The following is a 10,942-nucleotide window of genomic DNA, read 5'->3' as shown; positions in this document are numbered from 1 at the left end:
TTTAAGTTTAGGGGTAAGGTGTCTTGTTGCATTCTACTTAAAGTTGAGTTTTAATTGCATGATTGAGATTTGAGATTGATCTTAGCTATGATTTTGATCTTTTGAGGACTATATTGCTTAGAATTTTAAAATTGCTTGACTTGAGAGTTCAATACTCCTTGTATGCCTTGTGGATGCCATTTAGGAGTAAATTTTTCGAAAAATTGATATCTTGCTTACATGTGTGGTCCACATCATCTTGATTTTGTGATTATTTTGAGATTCACTCTAGTACTCTACACTAGCATTCAGTTGTGGGGTGCATACTTTGTTGATTATTGAATTGGTTATATCCCAATTGGACTAGTAGTGCATTAAAAACTTTCATTCTTGATAAAGATGGATAACAACCCATTTTCACTAAGTAGCCGGGATTCTAGACTCATTAAGCATTGAACTTCTCGCGCCGAAAGGTGGAGGGCCCAAACTCTAGGTTAATAATTTGACCAAAAAAAAAAAAAAGAAAAAAAGAAGAAGAAGAAATTACAAAAGTAATAAAAAAAGTGAGGACTTCTCCCAAAAGGTGAGAAGTGAGAAATGATTAGATGGAGGTTGTTTTGATTTGTAGCATAGTTGATTTGAGCTTGTAAGTCCGTAAAGGTGTTTGAACACCTAGTGCCTTAAAGCCGTCTGGTTTGGGAGTCATTGACCTAATGCTCGACCTCATGAATCGCTAGAAAGCTTAATAGATCAACACATTGCACCATGCTTCTATCTTTGATCCTAAAAAAAAAAAAAAAACGAGTGAAAATAATAAGTGCACCTAGAACAATAAAGCTTTAATAAAAGGTCCACTTTTTGTCTTGATGATCGGTACTAGATTTGTGTGCTAGTTTGAGGGTAAGGATGTGATCATTTCTTTAGTTGATTAAGATAACAACATATTTGATGCCGGTTCACTCAAAAAGGATTCTAAAGTTGTTTTGATTTGCATGATCATTTTCTTGATGTGTGGAGGACCATACTTGCTTGCTTGATGTTGAGATTTTGAGAGAATGCTTAGAAATGTTTGAAACATTGCATACTTGAGGTAGTTTTCTCCCAATACTTGTTTGCAATATTGGTATCTCTTTTGAAAGAATGAGCTTAATATTTGTGGGTATCATTTCTGGAAACCCTCACGAGACTTCACTCGTCCACTAGGGGTAACCTAGTTTAAAAGGCTTGTTGCATACGCTAAATGCAATCGTGTTCCCTATGAAAGTGGCATTATCCATTTATTACTTTCTAGTTCATAGTTAATTAGTTGTTCATTTCATTCATTTACTTCTAGTTCATTGCTAAGGACTAGCAATATTTAAGTTTGGGGGTGTGATGAGCGCTGAAAAGTGCGTATTTAAACCCCTTAAGCTTAGGTATTCTAGAACCTTTATCTATCTTATTTTATCATTTTATATTGATTTCGTGTTATTTTCATTTTCAGGTACTTATTCCCAAAACAAGCTAACTCAGCCAAATAAGAGCATAATTGAAGCAATTCTGGGATAAATCAAAGAAAAGAGCAAAGTAGAGCAAAAGGAAGCAAATGGTGGAATTTCAGCAACTTCGATCGATCTCAAAAAAAATTCGATCGATCCAACTTTCATCGATCTCAGCACTTTAAGATGGATCTTAGCCATGTTTGTCCCTGTTCAAAAATCTCAAAAGTTCGATCGATCGATCGAACATTCTTGTCCATTTCCAAATGATTAATCCTATCCAGTTGTACTACCCTACTAACCACTTTTGCCCTTTTCCCAAAAATATCTCAGATTTGTTTTTATTCAAAAAGGCACCGCCATTGAGGATCGATCCAATTTCAGTTCGATAGATCTCAGCCATGTTCGATCGATCCAAGTCCAAGGTTCGATCGATCGAAGTTCCTCCAGTGCGAAAAAGTTAAATTTCCAGCTCACAAAAAATTGTCCTTTATCCAATCATTGGGGAATATTTGTTGTACGACCCCAACTCATTTTGGGTGTCATTTAATCTACCTATATAAGGATAAGGATTACTTTTTGTATCATATCATATTACAACACATCATATCATATCATACTTAGAGAACTCTTAGGGAGGAAGAAAAGAAGAGGAGGAGGCTAAAGACACCATTAGAGACTCTTCATCAACCAAGGAGCAGATTTCTTCCATGGAGCTTGCCCTTGAGGGTTGGAGGACATCATCCATGAGTGGCTAGACATTCTCTTGGGGCTAGAGTTAGCCCTAAGCATGCTTTCTACTTCCTGATTTATCTATTTTTGAGGGGATTTGTATTGTGATTCATGTCTTGACACTTTTATATATATAGATCTTATTTATTCAATGATTTATGTGGTTTAATGCTTCCAATTTATCATTTCATTCTATCCACATGTCTATGTATGGTAGAATAGATGTTCATGTATCTGTCTCCATTTCTTGTGTTATTAATTCATGTCTATGTGGGTTGATGCTGTAGATCTAGAGATTATTAAGACATAATGCTTATTATTATGTTCTTGTGGTTTATTTGATGGTTTATACTCATTGCTTGATGGATTATACCTCTCCCTTAGTTTAATTAGTTTAATTTCATGTCATTAGCTTAGTTATAGTGTAGTTGTTGAATGGAAGGACAATCCATACTTGTTATTGATGTTTCATGCTTATGAAAAACAAGCAATATGTATCTCTAACCTTGTGATGTATTTGGACTGTGAGCTTAAAGAAATGATTAATGACTTAATTTGATATGTTGTGCTATCCACCATGTTGTTTAGACAATAGATGCTTAATTTGTCATCCGTGCTTGTTAAAACAACCACACACACACACATTTTATTGCAATACATGTTCTTCCCCTCATTAATCATTCATTAAAGGTGTAGAAAAGCTATGCTTAGTAGTGATGTCTAAACCCCAAGATCTCTCTCTCTTTTATTCTCTCTATTGCATTATTGCTTACTTTAGTTTAATTTGCATCTAGTTTAATCCAACCAACCAACCACTATTTTGATCACTCGATCTATTAACCCTAATTTTGATTCCTCAACCTAGTACGACAACTCAATCCTTTGGGACGATCCCTACTCACCCTAGCTATATTTTTAGTGAAAGGTAGTAGTGGTAATTTCTAAATGTAAAACTTGGCCACATTCCATATAAACTTCTAGGGTTTGCGACGACGGCATCGCGACCACCAGGATGCCAAGTTCACTTCGAAGTTCTGGGAAGGACTTCAAGCAGCGTTTGGTTCATCGTTGCACTTTAGTACGTCATTCCATCCGCAGACAGACGGCCAGTCGGAACGTACCATCCAGATCTTAGAGGATATGTTTCGGGCCTGTGTACTTGACTTGGGTGGTGTTGGGAGGATCACCTTCCCCTTATTGAGTTTGCCTACAACAACAATTATCAAGCGAGTATTCAGATGGCTCCATTTGAGGCATTGTATGGTAGACCTTGTAGGTCACCTGTCTGTTGGACTGAGGTAGGTGAGACAGCTGCCTTAGGACCCGACATTATACTGGAGATTACCGAGAAGATTAAGCTGATCAGGCAAAGATTGCTTACAGTTTAGAGCCGATAGAAAAGTTATGCAGATAAGAGGAGACGACCGGTATCCTTTGAGGTGGGAGACCATATTTTTTTTCGGGTTTCTCCACGGAAGGGGTTGGTGAGGTTCGGGAAGAGTGGCAAGTTGTCGCCACGATTCATTGGACCTTTTGAGATCTTGGACAGTGTAGGAGAGGTTGCCTACAGACTAGCATTGCCACCACAGATGGACAAGGTTCATAATGTTTTTTATGTATCGATGCTACGAAAATACGAGCCTGATCCATCTCACATTTTGAGTTGGGTTAATGTGGACATTGATAAGGATGTTTCATACGAGGAGGGACCAATTTAGATCCTTGACACACAGCAGAAAGTGTTAAGGAAAAAGACGATACCGTTGATAAAAGTTCTTTGGAGGCATCACGGAGTTGAGGAGGCTACTTGGGAAGTCGAACAGGAGGTTCGCTCCAAGTATCTAGAGTTGATTTCTCCCTCAGGTGTGGCTTAATTTCGAGAACGAAATCTTTTAAAGTTAGGGAGAATGTAATGTGTATGATTATATATATATATATATATATATATATATATATATATATATATATGTATTAAAGTTATAAAGATATTTTTTTAAAAGCAAGTAGGCCCCACCACTATATTAAAAACATCACAAAGGCCATAAGGCCATTACACGACTTAGCTGTTTTTTTTTTCTCTCACTGCCCATCTCTCTTCTAGTAGCTTCAACTTTTTTTTTTTCTTTTTCTTTTTTTTTTTTTTTTTTACAAGATACAAGTTTCAATTAATCTCTCATCTCTTGGAGTTTTTGGGAGCCGTTTGTGGCAAAACGGAGAGTACGACGAGATCTTCAAGCGGGTGTAAGCAATTTCAGTTTTGGTGCACTCTAGGGAGTTCGAAATTCTAGGGTTCTTGGGCTCAAATTGGGAGTTTTCATCAATTTGAGTTAGGGGTGCTCTAATCCACTATTTCTTGAATTTCTTATGGATTTTCACCTTTCATTTGACTTAACGCATGCTAAATTTTAATTTTTGTGATTATGTTTGTTAGGGTTATTTATATTGATGATGATAAATGTGTGTTATGTGTTAATTGGGTTTATTAGTATGATAATTTTTAACTTGTAAAGAAGCATACTTAGTGTTGGTTTGTTTTCATGATTTTAGTTGATATGCAAATTTATGTTATAATTATGGAAATAAATTTGTGAATTGTATATTTAAATTGCTACCAAAATGTGGGATATAATTTGAGTTGTGTATTTCTAGTAATTTATTAATTTGATTGAAAAAGTATGTGGGAACATTATAGTTGAATTGATGAAATGAAGTATGAAGCATTCATGTATCCATTGGGGAAGAAATAGGGGAAAAAATGTTTTTAAATAAATGAGTTTGTTTTTTTTGGGAAAAATATTTTTTTTAAAAGGAGTTTGTGAAAACCGAACGCCTAGGAGGCGCCTAGTGGTCTGTGTTGTTAGTGTTGTCTAGAAGGGAGTATGGTTGAGCTAACTAGGCCGGATGCGACGCCTTGGAGGTGCCTTGTGGTCGTGGATAGTTAGTCAACCCTCCATTCGTGACGCCTTGGAAGTGCCTTGGGTCGGATTACATTAACGGTTTAGTTGTTGAAACGGAATTGTTTTGGAAATGGGGAGCGACATTTGCATAACATTGCACTTCATGGCACTTTAGTAAATCTGTGATTGGTTGACATTTGCTACGTATTTGTTGTTGTGGTTGAGAATATGTATTTCCCATGGTATGACCTCGTCCCTTTTTATCCATTCTTTATGTGGGATTCACGGGTATATAAGAAGTGTGTCTTAGACACTTCCTACTGAGCTTATGCTCACCCCAATATTTTTTAACATTTTTCAGGACATGAAAGAGAGGTGGTGGACGACGATCTACCACAAGTTTAGACGAAGACCTATTTTATTTTGTTACATTTTGTATTAGAACTTTAATATTTTGTAAATGTAATATTAACTATCTTGTGAAACTTTAGTTTAATTAGTATAATGTTGTAAGCCATGGACTGTTAAATTTTAGCTACATTTTATGGACTGTAACTTGATGCAACTAAAGTATACTCCTTATTTGGATGAGATAGAGGAAGGGGACATTTCATATGTATGTAACCATCTTAGGAATGTGTTATAATATATGTATTGTGCGTTGGGACATGATATGTTATTTTTAAGACCCAGTGAGGCCATTGTATTTTTTTTTGTATTTCAACAGGTTGTAGAGGAACTTTTTCTGCGAAAGTCATGCCGAAATTTTATAGATTTTATTATCATTATTTTGGTATCTTTCCGGGTCGTTACATTACTTTAATGGTGTAACAAGGGGGAGCTTATCGGATCCGGATGGAAAAGTGAATAAGTATATATGGTTGGGTGTTAGCCCCCACCTAATAGCTTAACTTGAAGGGTCGGATCATTACCATTATAGTTATTGGTATTAGAGCCAAGCCTAGTCATTCATCCAGTGTCATGCCAAGCGCTTGACCCGAAGGGCGTCCAAGTCTGCAACGTGGGTAGGGTGGCTCGAGTTGTAACGAGGGCGTTACGAATTCGGGTGGGGGAGAATGTAAAAAGGGGGAGCTTATCCTACATCGGATTTGGATGAAAAAACGAATGGTATATGAGTTGGATGTTAACCCCACCTAATAGTTTAAGCTTTTGGGTTGGATCGTGAAACATCCACTCGTTACAAACGAGTTGCATTTTCATTTGGCCTTGTATAAGCGAAGGTGCCTTTTGTTTGTTTTTAAAAGTAGAAGGAAAGATTGTCATCCAAACAAGAAAACAATGATCAAAATAAATGGGTGAAGTGCAAAAAACCTTTGTGATTTGAAAAGTGTGCAAATAACACCCTTATGCTCAAATTACATCCTTGTAATATGAAAAGTGAGTAAAGTACTTTAAATAAACTGGGATAGGAAAAATTACGAAAATCCATCAAGATTCACTTTACAAAATTAATAAAAAATGAGTAAAAATTAAAATTACTTAAAAGGGCTTGCACAAAATTAAATAGAGGCATTATATCTATTGGATGGTATGACTTTGTTAAAGTGAGTTTGGAAACTCCAATTTGGACCGGCTACCATTCTCACAGGATATTTTTATTATTATCTTTATCTAAATTATCAAATGAAATATATATTGTTATAAATAATTAATTACTGAATAGTAATATGAATAAATAGAAAAATACTATATATTTTTAGTACGGAATAGATTATTTTCTTTTAGACAGATGACATCAAAGATTTCATTCTTAAAAGAATATATAAGAGTTATATATATATATATATATATATATATTTCATTTGATAATTTAGATAAAGATAATAATTAAAATATCCTGTGAGAATTATATAAAGTTACGTGTGAAATCATATTGTTATGAATAATTAATTACTGAATAGTAATATGAATAAATAGAAAAATACTATATATTTTTAGTACGGAATAGATTATTTTCTTTTATACGGATGACACCAAAGATTTCATTCTTAAAAGAATATATAAGAGTTATAGATATTTAGGTGTATATATATTCGTCTTATTGATACTTAATTTTATTCTTTTTTTTTTTTTTTTGGTAAATAATTATTTTAATTATTTGATCCGGTGAATATGGAAAAAGAAATTACTAAGTGCCTCTTTTGGTATGCATTTTATTTTTGGCATTTTCTTTTAACTCGAAACAAAACAAATGTTTTGTTAAAAGTGTTTTGAATAGTAATCAAAAACATGTTTGGTAACGATCATTTGTTGCAAGATTTTTGAAAGCAAAAATATGAAAACATATTTGATAAAAAGGTTATGCAAGTTTGAAAAATATAATGATTAGTTTAAAAATGTCATTTAAGAGTTTCTATTTTTTAAATAAAAAAATTAATGGTCATTGCTACAATACCAACGCTATAGTGTATAAACATATAAAAACACCAAATTTGATTTTTTGACGAAAGAGTTATTATTAGTAGTATTTAAGAAATAGATAATATTTAAGAAATAGATAATATATACGTAAGGGAGGGAGAGAGAGAGAAGAAAAAAAATATATACAAACAAAAATTATAGAGAGAAACAAATATAAATAGAATATTTATAGAGAGATAAATAATGAAATTGTGATATTATATATAAAAATGAGGAAGAAATGAATGCAGTTTGGTAAGTCCAAAAGGTTAGCGTTGATATTAAAGAGTATTTTTTGGTCACATGACCAACACAGTCAATTTTTGAGATCAAAAACCCTTGTTTGCTAATTTTTCATATTACAATTAAAGTTGGAATTCAAAAGTATTATTCGCATACTTTTCGAACTAAAGGGGGTGTGTTTTGGACTTCACCCCAAAATAAACTCTAATTCTCGTAATAGCAAGTAAACCGCCAATTTGAATGGCACTCATTTAAGTAACACCTGACAGAGGTTGGTCTGCATAAAAAAAAAAAGACACTATTATAAAGAGCATTCTACCATTCCTAAAAAGCATTAAAGAAGCATTCATTGAACTTTCATTCCCTCTGCTTTCATTTCCTCTCTTACATTTCATTCTACTGTAGTAATTCTAGGCTTCAGATATATATTCATCTTTACTATAGTCGTGAGCAGAACTGTGTACTTCTATCTTTGAGAGATTTATTGTACAATTCATTTCTTTTCCAAGTTATTGTTAGAGGGTTGGTGTGACCCAAAAGAAAGTCTAGGAGAAGGGTGTTCTCTTAGCAAGGAAGAGAAGCAAGGTCTTGCTTAAATTGAAGGTTTGCTCTCCACCATTAAGGAGAAGCTCTAGTGATTTTGGAAAGTCTCAAGGGGGACCTTGAGCCGAGGAGTAGGAGTTTCCGAACCTCGCTAAATCGTCGAATCATAGTTTGCAATCTCTCATCTCTATCTCTCTTACTTGTGCCATACACTGCTTGAATATTTCAGTTTCTCTGTGCTTAATAGTTTGTTAGATTTAATATTTTTAAATTGCAAAAAATTGGCCCTTGACTCTATTCACCCCCCTCTAGAGTCAATTAGTGACTAACAATGACATATTTGGGAGTCCCGATTGATTGAAGTGATCTTCAATCGATCAAAATCAAGATAGTGCCAGCTCAGCCATTTGGATAAAGTCTGAAGATATTTTTATATCGTGTCAGCTTCGATCGATCAAAGCCCTTGATCGATCGAACATCTTCGATCGATAAAAAATGCTGCTGGCTGTAAGCTGTCTAATTCCCGAGCGCGTTGTTTTCCACCTACCTTGCATAGTTGCGAATTTCCACCAATCACAGGCTATTATTCTGACTTAGTCCTTACTCAAAGGAGTGTGTAATTGATTTATTGAAAAATCATTGTAATGGATAAATAGTTTTTGATTACCAAATATAGAATAGAAAATTTTCCTCTCTAGAACTAGGGTTTTTGGAAAGAGAACAAGGATGAAGATGATGATGCCAACCTCCAAGCTAGCCCTTGAGGGTTCCATGTCCACTATCATGAGTGGCTAAATCCTTCTCTTGGGGCTAGAGATGGCCCCTAGGCTTGCTTCTCAAACTTAGCCTTTATGTATTTTTGGGGATTTTAATTGTAATGAATGTTTTGACAATAAATATATATAGATCTTGTAATCTCTACTTGATTTGTATGATTTAATGCTTTCAATTGATCATTTGGCTCTAGTCATATGTCTATGTATGCTAGAATTGATTTTCATGTGTTTTCTCTAGATTTAATGGAATTGATGCATGTCTATGTGTGTTGATGATGTTGGTCTAGTGATGGTCAAGGCATAGGGCTTAATTGAACACTCTTGAGATTTATTTGATGGTTCACACTTGTTTCTTGATGGATTGTATCACATCTCTAGTTTAATTAGTTTAATTTCATGTCTCTAGTCTAGTGTAGTGTAATTACTTTAAATTCTTAGGTAGGTGAACAATCCATGCTTGTTTCTTGGTGTTCCATACTTGTGAATGCAAAGAGTGTATTTCTTTAGATTTTTGTGTGTGAATTAATTGTGGTTTGATTGAATGGATTTTGGTCTCATTTGATAGGTTGTACTATTCATTTAATTGACTAGACAAACTATACTTATTTACCCTCCATGCTTAGTTTCAATTAACGTCACACACACCTAAGTTACAATTTAAATTTCCCCATTAATGTATAATTGCTAGTGTTTGATGAAGTGAAGCTTAGTGGTGTCTCTATGCCCCAAGACTTTTTCTTATATCTTTTCCCTACTCTCTAGATTGTTTTTTTTACTTGCATTAATCTTTAATTGCGTTGTAGTTTAATTAAACAACCACCAATCATCTTTGATCACTCGACCTACTAATCTGACATTAATTTTCATCACAACCACATCTCTGATCCCTTAGGACGATCCCTACTCACCCTAGCTATATTTTTAGTTGGAAATAGTAGGGGCATTTTACAAATTTAAACTTAGCTGCATTTTATTGCGTATACGATGAGGTTGACACCAAGGTGAGCCTGCGACTTAAGTAATATAAGGCTTTCTCTTTATGTTCTTCATTATTCTGAGCAAGTAGGGCACCTAGCGATTCTTCTTGCGCAGCAATATAAAGTATAAGTGGTTTTCCAAGTACAGGTGCTCATAATACCAGAAAATTGAGAAGGTACTTTTTGATGCTATCAAAAGCATTTTTGCAAGATTAGTCCCAGTTGAATTGGGTGTCTTTCTTCATGAGTCAGTTAAAAGGCTGACAACAACCAGCTAAATTTGAGATGAATCGACGAATGAACGCAAGTTGACCTTGTAAACTTCGAAGCTCACGTAAATTCTTTGGTGGCGACATCTTTTGAATGGCCTCAACTTTATTAGGATCAATCTCAATACCATGATGACGTACGACGTATCCCAGGAATTTCCCTGAAGTCACACCAAATGCACATTTAAGGGGATTCATCTTGAGCTAATATTTTCGGAGGCAATTAAAAACTGTACGTAGATCCTGTAAATGATTTCTTCATTCTTTCGTCTTAACCACCAAGTCATCAACAAAACATTCAACAATCTTGTGGAGTATGTCGTCAAAGATCCTTTACATGGCGTGTTGGTATATTGCTCCCGTATTTTTTAGTCCGAAGGGCATAACTTTGTAACAATATATGTCTTTAGGAGTGCGAAAGGTAATCAGTTCCTCATCTTTCAGAGTCATTCTTATCTGATTGTACCCAGAGTAACAATCCATGAACGAGAAAGCTTCATGCCCCGTGGTTGCATCTATAGTGAGCTTGGGGATGGGAAAAGGAAATTTATCTTTTGGGCATGCCTCATTCAAATCCCGAAAGTCCACACAGATTCGAATCTGTCCATTTTTTTTCTTTACTAGAAC

This window comes from Cornus florida, unplaced genomic scaffold (genome assembly GCF_030987335.1).
Source record: "Cornus florida cultivar Cherokee Brave unplaced genomic scaffold, ASM3098733v1 CherokeeBrave_3.0.0_Hap2_Chr09, whole genome shotgun sequence".
Taxonomy (NCBI): domain Eukaryota; kingdom Viridiplantae; phylum Streptophyta; class Magnoliopsida; order Cornales; family Cornaceae; genus Cornus; species Cornus florida.
The sequence above is the reverse complement of the archived record's forward strand: the minus strand, read 5'-3'. Positions refer to the sequence as shown.